Genomic DNA, 17,512 nt, shown 5'->3' on the forward strand with positions numbered 1-17,512 from the left:
CACGTTTCAGTAGTTTAACAACCAATGGGATTCGGTTGGACACATTAGGTGAAAGCATGGCCCGTCTCAGAGAGGAGCCTGAAAGACAATCGTGTAGCAGAGGCAGTAAAAATCAGACGCTCGTAGCTTTGCCCCGCAGAACCTTATTAGCAAAACAAGACAAATGTGCGAAGAGCTAGAAAGGAACAGAGCGCTGTAACCTCTTTAATGCACCACGATACCCAGAGAGAACACAGGAACTCGGTTAACAAGTATTTTAATTTGTTAAACATTTGGGAGTCACGCTCTACAGTTGCCAACCCTGGTCGAAAACAAGTGGAAAATAATTGCAAGATGTTTGTCAAAAGACAAACTAGAATGCTCACAAAATCCTGGGCGTTTAAATGCAGTGCTTTCCCCCATACAGGCATTCACACCTTGGGCCTAGCCCCACTGCTCAGTCTTATCATGCTTTGATGAATTTGGTGCAATTGCATGCAATGTGCAAGGAACAGGGCCATCAGATTCAAGGGTGCCCTTAATGTGTTACATTTGCACCTGATTTGCACCTTGTGAATCGTATGCTAATATGTTATTGATGCTGCACATTAGGAACGATACCATTTGCTAACAAATACTGGACAAATTCAATAGTTTGTGCCTGTATAGGTTGCACGTTACAACACACACCAATTAGACAGCCTCAACTATAACACTGGAATATTGGCGAAACATTCTGTATTATGGGCAAAGAAATTCACTGAGATGAAACGCAAGTACTCACCTATTGCTGCAAATAGTGATTTAATCAGCCAGTTTAACAGCAGTATAATTTATGTTACACGGCCTTGTGTCTAGAAGCAGCCCCTTCGGGCAAGTTTTCCCAACTTGTGAGTTCTGCATTATGGGAAAAAAATTCAAGCATTTTTGTGCTTTGCCCACATTGCAATTGCCTTTGTAACTGAGTCTTTATATAATGAATGATTTACCCCTTATTGTAAAATATAAGTCACTACAGAGCTCCATGACCATCTAGTTGGGGTCCCTAGCCTTTTTTTTTACTTGTAAGCCACTTTCAAATGTACAAAGAGTTGGAAAGCAACGAAACGTCAAAAAATTCACGAAAAATCGTGAAAGTTCACGAACAATTCGTGAAATTTGTAAGTTTTCATGAAAAATATGTGAAATTCGAACCTTTTCATGAAAAAAATCGAGCATTTTGAAAGTTTTCACGGAAAAATCGTGAAAATCGCAAGCTGCCGCACGTGAATTATCACCGGCGAATTTTTGCGAGAGATTCGCAAATTTATTCGCCAGCGCCGAAACACAGGAATTCGCCCTTAATTCGTGCCTGGCAAATTTACTAGTGGGCACATTGCAGCCCTGTACTTATTACCTGCTATAGAGGAGGTGATATGGTAAGGGCATGGCTCCATAGTGTGATGCCACTGGCACTCCCTAACTTACTGATCTAAATGATGGGTGGGGAGGTTACATCACCTACTCATTATAAATACAGTGCTGCTGAATGCAGGCAATGCTTTGTACAAGTCTTTACACTCCATTTGGAGTGCAGTGAAGTGCAGTGAGCTTTGGCCATGCAATTACAAGCAGTGCAAACAACATGGTGACTTGCACGTTTTTTGCATATCAACATACAAGTTCTTCAGCACACCACTTACTTTATTCAGGTGCATTCAACTCCTCAGGCTACTTCCCAGTCAGTCATCACATTTGAATTCCCAAAGGGAGGAAGCACATTCTGCTAAATGAATAATTTAAAGGCATTGGCAAAGGTATTAGTGTGCTTCCAAAAATAAATGGAAAGCCAATACCTTGTCTGCTACAAACGGGTGAATCCCAAAATTTATTCCATGGTGCTCACAACACTTCAATGTTCAAACGTTTCGGGACCTTCCTCGTCACTGAGTGAGGGCCATGCGGTTCCGAAACGTTTGAACATTGAAGTGCTGTGAGCACCATGGAATAAAGTTTGGGATTCACCCGTTTGTAGCAGACAAGGTATTGGCTTCCCATTTATTTTTGACTATTTCACTGGTCGAGTGGCTAGGCCAGAGCCTCTACCCAATTCCCCTATCTGGACTTTAATGAGTATTAGTGTGCTTCCTCCCTGTTGTAGATCCCTCCTGGTAGACTCCATACTTTTGGTGCACACTCCGACAAATACAGTGTCACCAAAACCCTAATTTACAAACAATCCCTACATCCACACTCTTATTGGCTTCTATACTGACATTTACATTTCTCTCTTACGTTCACAGTTAGATACTTGTACTCACACTTTTAGGCAAGCCTTGTTACTCACACTCACATATCATCATGCATCATGAACAAGTGATTATGTTAACTGCACACATGCCAGTAGATATGAAGTGAATGACAGACGGCAGCAGCATTTCTGTACTGGCCTAGAAATTCTTGTGGATGATCCACCTGGTGTTACCGTATGTTACAGTAGCCTTAACATCATGCTGACACATTACATTTTGTAACAGACCCCTAACACTTACCTGTTTTGCTTTATTCTTCTGGTGCTGAAGCTGTAACTCTAGGCTTGGGGGTGAGACAAAGAGCCAATAGACTGAAGGTTTACAATACTGCTCTGGCCTATTAGAGCCCATCATTAAAGCTTTACAAGCAATGGAAGAAAGACTGTACAAACAACAGCGAACTGTAAAATGTATATGGCTATTGTGACAACAAATACAAAAATATTTTTAAATCAGTTTCAGAATTTGATTTTCCATTTTTGGCCAAGACAGAGAAATTTTTTTAAAAAACAGACCCATTTAGTTCAACACAGGGGTTAGCTGTGTTTTTATCATGGGGTTAGCTGTATTTTTATCACAATCTCCTCATACTGCTGGCTGATTTTACTGTCTGACTCTTTTGCAAACCCCTGTAATCATTATGACCCCTTTTATCTATATAGGAATGGGCCCTGTTATCAAGAATGCTGGAGACCTGGGGTTCTCTGTTATTTGGCTCTTCATACTTTGTCTACTAAAAAATCATTTAAACAGTACAGGTATTGGACCTGTTATCCAGAATGCTCAGGACCTGGGGTTTTCCGGATAATGGATATTTTCGTAATTTGGGTCTTCATTCCTTAAGTCTATTAGAAATTAATTTAAACATTAAATAAACCCAATAGGCTGATTTTGCTTCCAATAAGGATTAATTATATCTTATTTGGGATCAAGTACAAGCTACTGTTTTATTATTACAGAGAAAAAGAAAACATGTTTTAAAATGTTGAATTATTTGATTAAAATAGAGTCCATGAGAGATGAACTTTCTGTAATTTGGAGCTTTCTGGATAATGGATACCAAATCTCTTAATGTTCATTACTGTTATATAAAGCACTGGCAGATAAGTTGTTTTGTACTGTGATGGTATTAGTCCTCCCTATAGCTCTTAATAACATCTGAGATGTACAGTCGCTGGCAGAGCTACTTCAGCACTCACAGTCCCCTTTGTGGTTCAGCAACAGCTGAGGTGAAACAAAGAAACAGACACTGAGGTGGCTGAGTGGAAACAGAGTGTAGATAAGTAGCTCAGTGGGGCCCTTTATGGTTTGCAGTACAGTTCATCATGTAGAACAGGTCTTTCCGAAGCTTTGGGGGAGCCCTAAAAACAGTTTGCTGCTGGGCCCAGCTACTTCTACTTTCTCCACTGCCTGAAAGAGATTAACCATCTATTATTTGGCACTATGGTGTCTGTCGTGCAACACAAAACCTCACTGAAAGACCACAAAAGGTAAATGATCCATTGAACAAACAAATGTTCTTGCGCTTCCAAAAGATAAGAATAAAACTACAGCCGTGGGGTGACCAAGTATCGCAAAGATCCTAAAGTGAGAGAAATTCTAACGGCAGAAGGACAAGTGGAAAAGCTTGGATGTTTTTACCGTTTTATGTCTCAATGAGTGAGAATTAGTCCAGTTCAATTGCCTGTTTCACTAATGAACCCTAAGCCTTGCATGGAGACGTACGCTCACTCGTGACTAATTGTGCCTTTTAGTAAGCAAGCTGTGTGCCTTGTTGCTGCTCAGAAGTAAATATATAAAGTCAATTCTAATCGTTCATGCTTGCAAAGGCCACACGGTGGCAGACTTGCCTTATTCACTCGCCAAGCAATAAATGATATCCACTGAATGGTCGCTTTAAATTGCTGCATGAACGTATGAATACGGAGAGAAAGGCAAGTGTAGGACAACATTTTCACCTCAATCATTTGGCTTCTTTGAATTATGCTGCGGAATAATGGCAAATAACAGCAAAAATAAATATTTCAGCGCAGGGCTGCTTCAGGAACGAATATACAAATGCATATTTATTCCTGTGTTATAAAGCATTTCCATAAACATAAGTTGCGTAAAATATGGCTTGTAAAGTACATTCCGTTGTAATTAATATTTAATTTAAATGTGAACATGAGACTGTATATGCAAACAGACCGAGACATGAATTTAATAGTGTATCCTGATTCCAATGGAATATATAATGCATGTACGTTTGCTCCACATGTATTAACCCATAGCGACCATTCAGCAGGTAGGAATTACTAGTTTTCTGTTCTAAAGTAATCATCTCACTAGTTAGGAGTGCTTGTGAACAAAAGACCAATAAATGCTGCCTGCTGGTTGGGTGCAAAGGGTTGCAAGACTCGGAGAATGCACATCATCCATTACTTCATTGCCCACAGTGTTTCTATTTTTGTGGGCACATCTGAAATACATCATTAGTCTGGAAGCGAGCATTTCTGCACTGCTTTATTCTACTCTGATCTGTACTTATATAGAGCTCGTTCCAACACATTCTCAGTCCCCGCTGCTTTTTGTTTCAATTAGTTTCTGTGCAGAGAACACTTCACCCATTTCCACGTATAACACGAATACCAATGCTTAAAACTCTATTTGCTGGAAAAGTTGGCATCTTCTGAAATGACACCGGGATATTTGTAAATGGGAATTCATTGCAAAAATGCACCTGCCTTTGTATTCACAGAAAATGACAAACTGGAACATTTGTTGGGTAATATTTGCTATATTATTTTTGTTGCTGCTGTTGTGTTTTTCAGCGCCATTTAATCAGTGGTGATGTATGTCCACAAAAACTTAACAAAGCTTCATTTGTATGTACTTAGGATAGGGCGGATGTGCAAGATCTGGCTTGTTTCTGCAATTCTACTTTTTACATACTGAGCAGGTGAAGAACCCTCTTTCTTAAAAATATTCTCTTTTTGTTCTCTTTTGTAGCATCAATCAGCAGGCACACACATTCAGCCAGGTCTGGTGAATTTCACAAGTGCATAACATTGGGCCCAATAGAGTCCTGGAAATTGGTATGAATGGCAGGCTTGATCTGCAGGTAATTCTCTTAGCGAATTGTATCTACACGTGCAACTAAATTGCAGAGCTGTCAATCGCCCTGGGAGCTACTTGGTTTCAGACCCTTTCCCCTGGATTTTCAGTGGATTTTCCAAAAAAATGGTGTACACTGAGGGTCTAGTGCACATGTGCAGTGATCATTCGGCAGCACTGGAAGGGTTTTTGCACATGTGCAATGTCATCTTGGTCTGTGACATCAATAGACCGCATTATTATTGTTAACATGTATTTTTAGGGCGCCAAAATACTCAGCAGTGCTCTAAAATCAATGTGTTTATTCAAAATAACATAAAATTACATACCTAGCGACCAGATAGGTCCTGCACAAGGTGTAGCAGTGGGCAAGATCAGAAATAAGCAAGGAAAGAGATGTTGCTCATGGAACACCTATAGATCCTGTTATCCAGAATGCTTAGGACTTAGGGTTTTCCAGATAATGGATATTTCCAAAATGTGGATCTTTATACCTTTTAACCTGCCAGAAAATTATGTGAATATTAAATAAACCCAATAGGCTGGATTTGCTTCCAATATGGATTAATTCTATCTTAGTTTGGATCAAGTACAAGGTGCTGTTTTAGGGTTAGTTCACACAAGGAGATTTTGTTGCCTGGCAACTAATTGCCTCTTCTTCTGGCGACAATCTCCCCGAACTGCCTCAGCGTGTCTTCCAATGCGATATAATGAAAAGTCGCCTGCTCTAAAGCACACGCGATGCTGCGTTTTCTGCAGTAGCCAGAAGTTGCCTCACGGAGGAAACTTCAGGCGACTTCGGAAAATGCAGCGCCGTGAGTGCTTTAGCGCAAGCGACTTTTCATTATAGCGGATGGGAAGACACGAGGAGGCAGTTAGGGGAGATTGTCGCCCAGAAGAAGAGGCGATTAGTCGCCAGGCAACAAAATCTCCCTGAATCTCCTCGTGTGAATTAACCCTTATTATTAAAGAGAAAAAAAGAAAATTATTTTTAAAAAATTGGATTATTTGATTATAGTTATAGATTGGCGTCTATGTGAGACAGCGTTTCCATAAGAGATCCTTTGAAAGTCAGATCGACTGTGGGAGAGAATTCTAGAGAAGGGGTGCAGTGGAACATTTAGGGGCAAATTTACTAAAGGATGAAGTGATTAACGCTGGCGAAAATTTGACAGCGTGACGTCATTTCGGTACTTTGCCGATTTACAAATGGGCGCAGGCGTAACTTTGCTAGCGAAGGAGATAGACACTAGCGCAGCTTCGCACTCTAACGCCAGGCGAATTTTCGCTTTTGCGAACAGACGTAACTGCACAAATTCACTAAAATTTGGATTTTACTGAACGTTAGCTGTTCAACTGTGTATAGGACTTCCTCCCTGGGCTGTAATGTATTTGCTGCAACATATACGTACATTCAACTTTCACTTCCCGCCATATGCAAATTAGCCAACGCTTGCGCAACTTCGCTTTGCTTGCCGCAGTAACACTAGCACAACTTTGCCAGCGTTCGTCGCCCTGGACATAAATTCGCATGTTAGTGAATTAGCGTTGTCTGAGCGAATTTACGCTTGGCGAAGTGTTGTGATGTGAGTAAAGCGGACGCTAGTGCAAATTCAGCGCTTAGTGAATCTGCCCCTTAATGTACTGCCAGTTGCCCAATAATGTTTATTTCATAGGAAACAGCTCTGAATTTGTGTCCAGTGAACTGGATACTAATGCAGTATAATGAAAGTGACCACATTCATTACGAAAATTGCAGACTACAACTCACTGCACCCACACTGGTGAACCAAATGCAAGTTGTGGTCCTCAATATTAAGCAATCACCCAAAATAACTCTGGAATTCTGAGAAAGTAACATCTTTATGTATTTTTGCACCTTGCACATTGCACTTATTTCTTAAAAGAGCCCTATTCTTCTTCTAAATTCAATACCCTTACAAAGAAATAAATGATATGCAATATAGTGGTCAGACAATGAAATGATGTTTGTTAATAAAAGGATACTGCCAACCCATGTCACAATGTTGCTGCTATCATATGGTGTTTCTTTCATTCCTTCCTTCTTCCTATTGAAGGGCCTATTTGTCATACTGTGAAAAAATGTTGACCAAATTCACCAAACTTCAGAAGGTCACGTAAAAAATGTATCAAGTTGTGTATTGATTTCCAGTGACCACATACCTCTGTGTAAAAACCCGACGTAAAAGCAGCCACTTTTATGGCGTTCATCCATCATGTTTTTTTTTCTAGAACGACTTCCGCTAATATACTTGATGCTTGGATTTTTCCCTTGACTTTAACCGATTACGTGAGGTCTGAAGTAGTGTAATATAATGGCACAAATGTGGCGTTCAGGTGGCATGGTATAAAACAACTTGATAAATTCATCATTTATTTTACACAGCTTTGGCGTTAATTATTTTACACAGTATGATAAACAGGCCCCTGGTGTATTTCTGCTCTGTAGTGTGCGAGGGACAGAATGTGATCTGTATTCAGTTCTGACTGGCAGACGCACAATGCAACAAAAGGTATTCTCTGTAAGGAAAAATGTCAGATATGTGGTGAGCTGGAAAACATTAAAGGCAATAATAATAATAGTAAAAATGATACCGCTAACCAACATTTTTTTTTTAAAAATGCCAGGAATCGAATCAAATCGTGTGAGCATTGCTGTTAATTGTCATAACGGGGCACAACCTCTTTGACACCACAGAACGAAAGCAGTGGTTTGGGAAGAGGAGTCAACAATTTATCAGGCTCACAAAAAGACAGGTAAATCAATCGACATGCTTTGCTCATTGATTGCAAATGTGCTTCTATACAGTATATCTAGATATTCTGATAGAGAGCAGAGGAGGTTTACAAACCACTGGACGCAATAATGGTGTGAGGGTCATGGCTCTGTCACCAGTTACTGTATTGTATTGTGGCCAGTGATTTTCTATCTGCAAGAAAATGGGAGTGTTTGCATAAAAGAGTATAGACATTAATTTATTTTTAAATAATTTGTCTATTTTCTTGCCAACTTGATTTACTTTTCTGCCTCTCCATGTGTGCTGTCTCTGAACTGGCACTGAGTGGCAATTGGAGAATAGTGAATACTATGCATAATCTGAAGAAGATGTTAGCAAATCCCATAACTTTCTCTCTCTTGAGCACCGGCTCATTGATGACTGAATTAAGAATGAAAAACGATTTTTTTTTTTATTTGGATCGTTATCGACTGTACTTCTTTGGCTACACTTCCATTTGAATTTACTGGCTCTATTCTGTACTTTTCTTGTGAACTAAAATCTCTGCAGTGCATTTGTTTGATGTCAGCCAGGGTTGGGTCTTGGTCAGACATTTAATTTTGTTCCTAATGGAATAATGCTCCGCTAGAATAGAAGAAAAGGATGCCAATGTGTCAATATACTTATACAAGAAAATATAGTATTTATAAGGCCACTTGAAATCTAGTATTCCAGATGAATTATTTCAGCATTTTCTATGTTGTAGGGCAATAATCAGAAATTATTCATGGAAAGAATTATATTAAAATAATGAGGCTTAATACAGAAGTACATGCAAACCTGCAATTCTATTTGCAACATTAGGAAAAACATGGCTGGTGCTATAGCCTGCAATTGCTTCTTGGGAATGCTGGGATATTTCGTTTTTATATTCCCACTTCATTATGTCTGTCTGTGAAAACCTCATGGACTTAATGTTGTAAATTAAGAAGTCAGATTCAATGGTTCAATTGACCTTTTAAAATAAGCAAACAACACAAGAAGAGAATATTCCTATTTCTATATTTTCTGATTTTGATGAGTGAAATACAATAAATCTGTTAATTCTAAGGGTGCCAGTATTTGACGTTAAATACAACCTGTCCCTTATTCATACTTACAAAAGCTTAATAAGCAATAAAACATTATTGATTACTGGTTTTTGTCTTACATGGGTCACATTGCTAAATGATCCATGCATTTATATGCAGCATAAATAGTTTATACTGCTCCATTGTTTTAATAAGAGAAAATCAATCCATTCATTACAGTAAATCTGTTGGGCATCAATATTTATGGCCAGGCTCCTCCCTTTGTCTCAGACACAATTACTGAAACTGCAAGCCAATGGTTTCTATGCTACGGTGCCAAAAGAATTGTTCTGAACTCCTGCTGAGAAACTCCCACAGATGATGCCTTAGAAGACCTCCAGGAAGTATGACTTTCCTGGCCATGACACTGGATGAAATGTAAAGTTATACAGTAGTTAGATGAAATGTATAGTTAGACCTGGTATGAAGATATGCTTTTGCAATTTGGTTCTGTAAATAAATCAGTTTACTATTTTTTTTATACAGCATCCGGCTGAATGTTCCAGCTGTGTGAAGTGACTCAGTTTCACAGCAGATTAAAATAGCTGTATGTTATAGTTCAAAAATTGTTTGTGCACCTTAACTAGTGATGATAACACTGATATCACCCACCTGAAATTCCACTGTGAACTAAGCAATAGCTAAATAGAACCTTTTGGATTTGTAATGTGAACCTGTCAATGAGGTTTCAGCGTGGCCTTCCAGTAGAATAACGGACTCCCTGAAGCATTTTATTAATGTTAATGTAGAAAGAAGAGGATGTTTTAATTAAAAAAGAATCCCAACTGACAGTTGATCTGAGTCTATTTTTTACAACTAGGATAGGGATCACCACCAGTCCTGGGAGACAAGTGAACGGGTCCTTAGTCCAAGGCACCATTGTGCAAAATGACTCATTCAACTCTTTTTTTTTTTGCTGGTTGAACTTGGGCTCATAATTACCGTTATGGGGTCTGTTATCCGGAAACCAGGGCCGGAACTAGGGGTAGCCAGAGTAGGCACGTGCCTAGGGCGCAAAGCTGGGAGGGCGCCGGGCATGTACCTCCTCTGTCGCCTACCCCAAGTCCGGTTCCCTTCTCTGGCCGACTCGATGTAGTTTTCGCGATTTGTGGGCTTCTGCGCAAGCGCAAGTTTGCGCATGCGCACGAGCGCAAATTCGCGCATGCGCACGCGCGCAGTAAATACGCGCTGCGACTGCTGGGCCCGCCTAGGGTGCCTGCCCAGCATGGCCCGGCACTGCCGGAAACTCGCTATCCAGAAACCTCCACAATATGGAAAGCCTGTCTCCCATAGACTCCCATTTTATGCAAATAATCAAAATTTTTAAAAATGATTTCCTTTTTCTCTGTAATAATAAAACAGTACCCTGTACTCGATCCTAACTGAGATATAATTAATCCTTATTGGGAGCAAATCCAGCCTATTTGGGTTTATTTAAGGTCTACAGGATTTTCCAGTAGACTAAGGGGCATATTTATCAAAGGTCAAAGTTCGAAGTTAAAAAAACTTCGAACTTCAAATTCAAAAAGACCAACCAAATGGTGGTCGAAGTTTTTTTAACTTCGACCTTCTATCTCCCAAACTCCCCCAATTGCCTTCATACAGGTTTTAGGTTCTAGGAGGTCCCCCATAGGCTAAAACAGCACTTCGGCAGCTTTTAGGTGGCGAATGGTCGAAGTCAAAGTTTTAAAGAGACATTCGACCTTTCGAATATCGAAGTTTTTTCAACTTCAAATAGAAGTATGACTATTCCCTAGTCGACTCAAATCAATAAGGTGCCACACTTACATTAGATCGCCTTTTGCAGCGTCGGGTGCACAGCTGTGTTCCTCTCTGCCCAAGGAAAAACTCCACTGTAAAGCAATAATTCCAGCAGCACTCCAATATGTGAATCAAAGATTATTTATTCATGCCATTAGCAGAGCGACGTTTCGGGCTATTCCAGCCCTTTATCAAGCTATTCCCTAGTCAAAGTACACAAAAAATAGCTTGAAATTCGAAGTTTTTCACTTCAAAACTTCACCTCAACCTTTGATAAATCTGCCCCTTAAAGTATGAAGATCCAAATTACACAAAGATCCATTATTCAAAAAACACCAGTTCCAAAACATTCTGGATAACCGGTCCCATAACTGTATTGCCATCAGTCGGAACTGTATGGATCTGTGCAGTGATACTCATGAGTAATGTTTTACTGCAGTCTGGTGAATATATGTGTGTGTTTGTAATAATATAAGTTGAATTTAATATGAAAGAAATGGAATAAATGTAATAGTACCTCGGAATAATGTGTCTGCTGTGGTTTTAATGGACTGTGTGAAGTCATATGTCAGCGTGAAGAAGAGAAAAGCAACAATACAAAAAAGCAAAAAAGCTTAACTAAAAACACAGGAAATGTTGGTATACGGACATTTATCCATGATCATTGGTTGCTTGGTTTGCAAAAAGCTCCTTTCAAGTGACTGTACCTGCTCCATTAACACTAGTACTGTGTTTGCTTCACTTCTTGTAGTACTTCTGTTTAGTAACTTCTAGTAGCATTTTGATGTTTACAATGCTACTGCACATAGTTATTAATGTAGAAGGCCCCACGTCTTCCCTTGAAATTGGGAAATCCTGAAATGCATGGACTGATACCATTATATATATCTGTAACGTTAACTTGGGCTATTTACACCAACGGGGTTAATCACCAGCTAGTATACTAGAGCATGGGTTACACTGGACTCTATCACTTAAGGCAGGGCCTTCGCAATGTGGAAGAAATGAAGGTGCGGTGTAGTGCGACTACAATTCCCACAGACTACTGTGCAATAAACAGGAAAAGAATGGGCACCAGGAGGTTCTTGCAGTCAAACAAAATTATCCACAGGGTACTTACATCAGTACCGAGGCATATGCAGAATATATGTAGGCACACAGAGGTAGATGCAGATGAATTCTATAAGGCTGTAGTCAAGGCAGTACAGCATACCTCCAGGCAGAAATACCTCACACATGGTCTCGATCTCACCCAGTGGAGGGGTCAGGGAAGAGAACCTAAAGCCTGACACCATATCCACTGTGTCCCTTCACTGTAGGCAAATCTTACAGCCTGGGAAGCTACTCCCTGCTACACCTCCTTGATGGAGCACAAAGCTGCTCTTTCTCTCTTCCCTCTCTGCCTTATTCTCCTAGAGAGTCTATAACATTTATATTCCTGCCACTCACTAGCCTCATTCACGGGGGTCCCTGCTCCCCAACGTATCTCTCTAGAGGTACTGGTCCCTCTAGAGCACATGGCTTTTCTGGGCCTTGTTGTAGCCAGGCTCCCCTGGGTACACCCAGCGGGATCAGCATCCAGAAGCCAAAGAGGAAGATCTACCCCTTCTCACTCACTATACAAAGTGTGACAGGGTGTGGTCACAGTGACTCCTGGCCAATAGCACAACAATGCAAATTACATCTAGCTACATGGGCATCTGCCCAGCAACTAGGGAGATCAGGCAGTGTAGGGAATTAAAGCCATAGAGACACATTAACCCTATGGGTCCCTACTTATCTACAATGTACAGACTATAAAAGACAATTGTTGCTGAGGTTTTAAAACCTTTGTTGTCTAATTAAAAACCTGTTATTTGGGTAACTTTTTAATTTCCACAATGTTGGACGATTCCCCATATGACCTGACTTATTTGTGATGAACTTTAACCAATAGATGTGACAGTTCTTAGTCTACAGACACAATGCAATTAAATGCTCATCACACTCACTCACATAGGCTCCACTACTAGCAGTTCCTTATATACAGATGTTATACTCTCGTATTATAGGCCAAAACGCTTTTACACAAAGCAAATGCCAACCCTGCTACTAATGCGCTTATTTTTCCCTATTGAATTAATATTAAGTTTGAATAGTCCTCTTAAACAAAGCAGTGATTGATCCAACAGGCAGAATGGGCTCATGTATGAACTGCTCATTATGATGATGGATTCATGAACAGTGAATGCACTTATCTTAAGGCTACAGATGGAGTAAACATTGTTTTGACAATACAAGGCTTATACTGTAAGGTACTCCTAGTACTTTTCAATAGAAAAGGTGTAACAATGATCTATTTAAATTGAGTGACATCCATAGCAAGCCACCTAAGTGACCTGTTTAGGTAAAATTTCTTCCATGTGCTGCATGTCATTAGCATTCGTCCTGGTGCAACAAACTTGTTATCTATCTATAAATAATTTGTTATGGGAAATCACTCAAATAGTCAAAGTAGTAATCATTTTTCAATTTTAACATCATATGCCTGGGCAAATGAATCCAATATTATTTAATGAACATTCTTTTAGCTTTTAACCTCAGTGCTCACAGCTGCAACCCCTCAATTCCTGGTTCCTGGAAAGAGAACTTTCTCCTAGCCGCCCTCATTTCACACAGGTGCTGACTCGTAAATGTTAGCACCTGTACTGGACTTCCCCACTACAGCTCCTGTTAATTTCTATCTCCATTAGCTCTGTCTTATGTAGCATTCTGGGAGACACATAAGGGCTAATTTACAGCCATAAGTGCAGTTGCACAAAAATGGGCACAGTCATTAAATGAATGGATGCCATTCATGATAGGCACTTTATTCTGTTCCTTCCACATGTGTGTATTTGCATCAAGTACCATAGTGCCTATCCAGTATGTTTGGATGATTTGCACACAAATGCATCTATTGATGCAGATGATCTATACCACCATCTATCTATCTATCTATCTATCTATCTATCTATCTATCTATCTATCTATCTATCTATCTATCTATCTATCTATTATCTATCTACTCTATCTGTCTGTCTGTCTGTCTGTCTGTCTGTCTATCTATCTATCTGTCTGTCTGTCTGTCTGTCTGTCTATTATCTATCTACTGTATCTATCTATCTATCTATCTATCTATCTATCTATCTATCTATCTATCTATCTATCTATCTATCTGTCTGTCTGTCTGTCTGTCTGTCTGTCTGTCTGTCTGTCTGTCTGTCTGTCTGTCTGTCTATTATCTATCTACTGTATCTATCTATCTATCTATCTATCTATCTATCTATCTATCTATCTATCTATCTATCTATCTATCTATCTATCTATCTATCTATCTATCTATCTATCTATTATCTATCTACTCTATCTGTCTGTCTGTCTGTCTGTCTGTCTGTCTGTCTGTCTGTCTGTCTGTCTATCTATCTATCTATCTGTCTGTCTGTCTGTCTATTATCTATCTACTGTATCTTTCTATCTATCTATCTATCTATCTATCTATCTATCTGTCTGTCTGTCTGTCTGTCTGTCTGTCTGTCTGTCTATCTATTATCTATCTAATGTTTGTCATCTATCTATCTATCTATCTATCTATCTATCTATCTATCTATCTATCTATCTATCTATCTATCTATCTATCTATCTATCTATCTATCTATCTATCTATCTATCTATCTATCTGTCATCTATATAAAGTACATATAATCCAGAATGCCCAGGACCTGGGATTTTCTGACTAACAGACCTTTTGGTAAATTATATTTTCATACCTTAAATCTACTAGAAAATCATGCAAATATTAAATAAACCCAATAGACTTCCAATAAGTGTTAATTATATCTTAGTTTGGATCAAGTACAAGGTATTGTTTTATTGTTACAGAGAAAAGGGAAACACATTTTAAAAATGTAGATTATTTGGATGAAATGGAGTCTATGGGAGACAGCCTTTCTGCAATTTGAAGCTTTCTGTATAATGGGTTTCCAGATAATGGATCCCATACCTGTAATATAACTGTACGTAGAGCAGAAATCTGTATTATATCTGTAGATCAGAATATCAGAGAATAGTCACAAACAATATGCAATAACCTCAGAATATGTGAATTACTGGTGAGAACGTTTTCCTGCAAATGATTCCAGACAAAGGGTTCCACTGCAGCAGGAGATGAAACACTCTACATAAATTAAGGGGGTTGAAGAAGGATATAGATTAACCATTCTTCTTTTAAATCATTCTGATTAATTTGCTTATTCGGAATGAAAAAGCTCCTCAATACACATCAGTTATCTTTATGCTCTCAGATTTGTTTATCTGTCATATATTGTGGACTTTATCACTGTCTCCTTTCCATTACTATCAGACTACTCCATTTTACGTGTTACCTGTCCCTTTACTTTGTCTTTTTGCAAGTACAGGGATGAGACCTGATATCCTGAATCTGGGATTGCCGGATAACTGAGAAAATCATGTAAACATTAAATAAACCAAATAGGCTGGTTTTGCTCCCATTAAGGATTAATTATATCTTAGTTTTTCATTTTTAAAAACTTGGATTATTTGTGGAAAATGGAGCCTACATGAGACAACCTTTCTGTAACTCAGAGCTTATTGGATAACAGATATCCTGATAACAGATCCAATACCAGTAAAATTAATTTGTAGATATTTGTTTTGCTTTTCCAAATAAACTGCCCTGTTTGAAGTGTTTAGCCCAAACTATTAGATTAAATGTGCATCGTTAACTAACACTTACCCTTAACCCTGAATATCTATGAAATCTGCCATATACCTATTGCCTACATAGGTCTGAAAGGATTTGCCAATGCTAGTAGGAAAACAGCTTTGTAACTGCTGCCCCTTTTCTCTCCACTGCGCTTTGCTGCCCCACATTTGCTCAGCCGAAGTTCCTCCCAACAACGCATGCAGCATGGAAATCATACATGTGCCAGCACTCTTAAACTAGCTGCTTGGGCTTCATTTCTTTAGAATGAGCAGTTTGCAGGAAAGGAATAGAAAATAACTGAATGTTTCTGGTCTGCTGTTGTCTATGTTATTTATGGGGGTCATTAAATCCTAGCAACCAAGGATGCCAAAACAGTCACAATATTATTTCAAGTAACCCGATATGAAAATGCTATAAAAATGTTGAAAAGTAAATGTATCAGTGGAGTTATATGTTCACATGCAGAAATATTTCCCCCCCCCCTCAAAGCTGTTGATGTATATACTGAGATCATTACAAAAACAAGAGACCTCTTTTGAAATTTTGGATAGTTTTGAACCTAAAATGATACACTCAGTACGGCATAATGCAAGGCATTGTCATTTAGTACAGTGCAGTATTTCTAAAAATTAGCTTCCCCCCCCGGTGCTTGAATGCACATGAGCATGCATGGCCTCCCATGGTGACGGGTGGGGGGAAGAGGCCAAGAAGTGCTGCGTGGGAATGAAGATCCCCCAGGAGCTGTGAACTATGAGGTAGGCAGCCAGAAGAGATATGTGCCAGGCTCCCCACTAGGGATGGGGGAATTTTTTCGCCTCGTTTTGCCAAAAAAATGACGCCCATAGACTTGTATGGGCGACGTGCATCAAAAAAAAAAAAAGACAATTTCGCTGCGAAACAAAAAATTTTCGACACCCTTGAACTTTAATGGGCGTCTGCGACATTTCGATGGCGGCAAATTTTTGGCGAAATGAAACAGGTCAAATTCGCCCATCCCTGTCCCCCACACCATGGATATGCCTCTTCTGCCTACTGGATCCTAAAGTGCCTGATATACCACCACTGATGCCATATGATGATATCATGCACTATCTTTCTGGAAGTATCTAATGTACCAGACTCAATGGAACTCTTTATTAGACAGTTTCATTTGTGTATGATCCTTCTTTAGTCTGTTTAGGGTGTTCTCTTGTGTCTCCATTTGCCTTGTATTGTATTTGTTCACTTTTAGCACCCCAGTAACAAGTAATCACCAGAATGGCTTGACATTTTAATGATACATATCTGTTGACGCCCTTTAACTACTTGTTTCCCCTCAAACCTCTTCCCTTATACTCCCACCTCACCATCCATTGATCCCTGTGGCAATGACATGACACAATCTATAGTTTATTCAGTAGAAGAGGAAGATGAAAGGGAAAAATATTGAAGAAAAGAAGAATTTATGTAAAAGGCAGATGAAGCTGTCATAACATTAACTCTGGATGCTTGTTTTTCATGTTTCCTAAGGTATTTATTTATATTCTGAGAGCGTAGCACATTCTTCATGTTTCCCCCCAAAATATGTGTCAAGGCTAGCTTTTGCTTAAGTAATATGTATGGCAGAGATCTTAGAGAAAGAAGAAAGAAGAAGAAAGATTATAGGAGAAATGCGATCACATAAAAGGCCTTTGCAGAATGTCAGTTGTTCCCTTGGATACCTTTGATTGAACTTTGCATATGGTTAGTATGTTATATATATTGAGCTTCATATGCTCCAGAGACCCTGCACTT

The 17,512-nt window shown here is 39.3% G+C and overlaps 1 long non-coding RNA gene across 1 annotated transcript in view; it reads left to right on the top strand.

The window, feature by feature from the left end:
* Positions 1 to 10,086, top strand: part of LOC121397034 — a 79,451-nt gene extending 69,365 nt beyond the window's left edge. Inside the window, exons 2-4 of the long non-coding RNA XR_005963367.1 lie at positions 5,262 to 5,373; positions 8,016 to 8,144; positions 9,415 to 10,086. This is a non-coding gene — a long non-coding RNA (uncharacterized LOC121397034). The remainder of the gene's footprint in view (positions 1 to 5,261; positions 5,374 to 8,015; positions 8,145 to 9,414) is intronic.
* The last annotated feature ends 7,426 nt before the right edge of the window (positions 10,087 to 17,512 follow it).

Source organism: Xenopus laevis, chromosome 8L, assembly GCF_017654675.1.
Source record: "Xenopus laevis strain J_2021 chromosome 8L, Xenopus_laevis_v10.1, whole genome shotgun sequence".
Taxonomy (NCBI): domain Eukaryota; kingdom Metazoa; phylum Chordata; class Amphibia; order Anura; family Pipidae; genus Xenopus; species Xenopus laevis.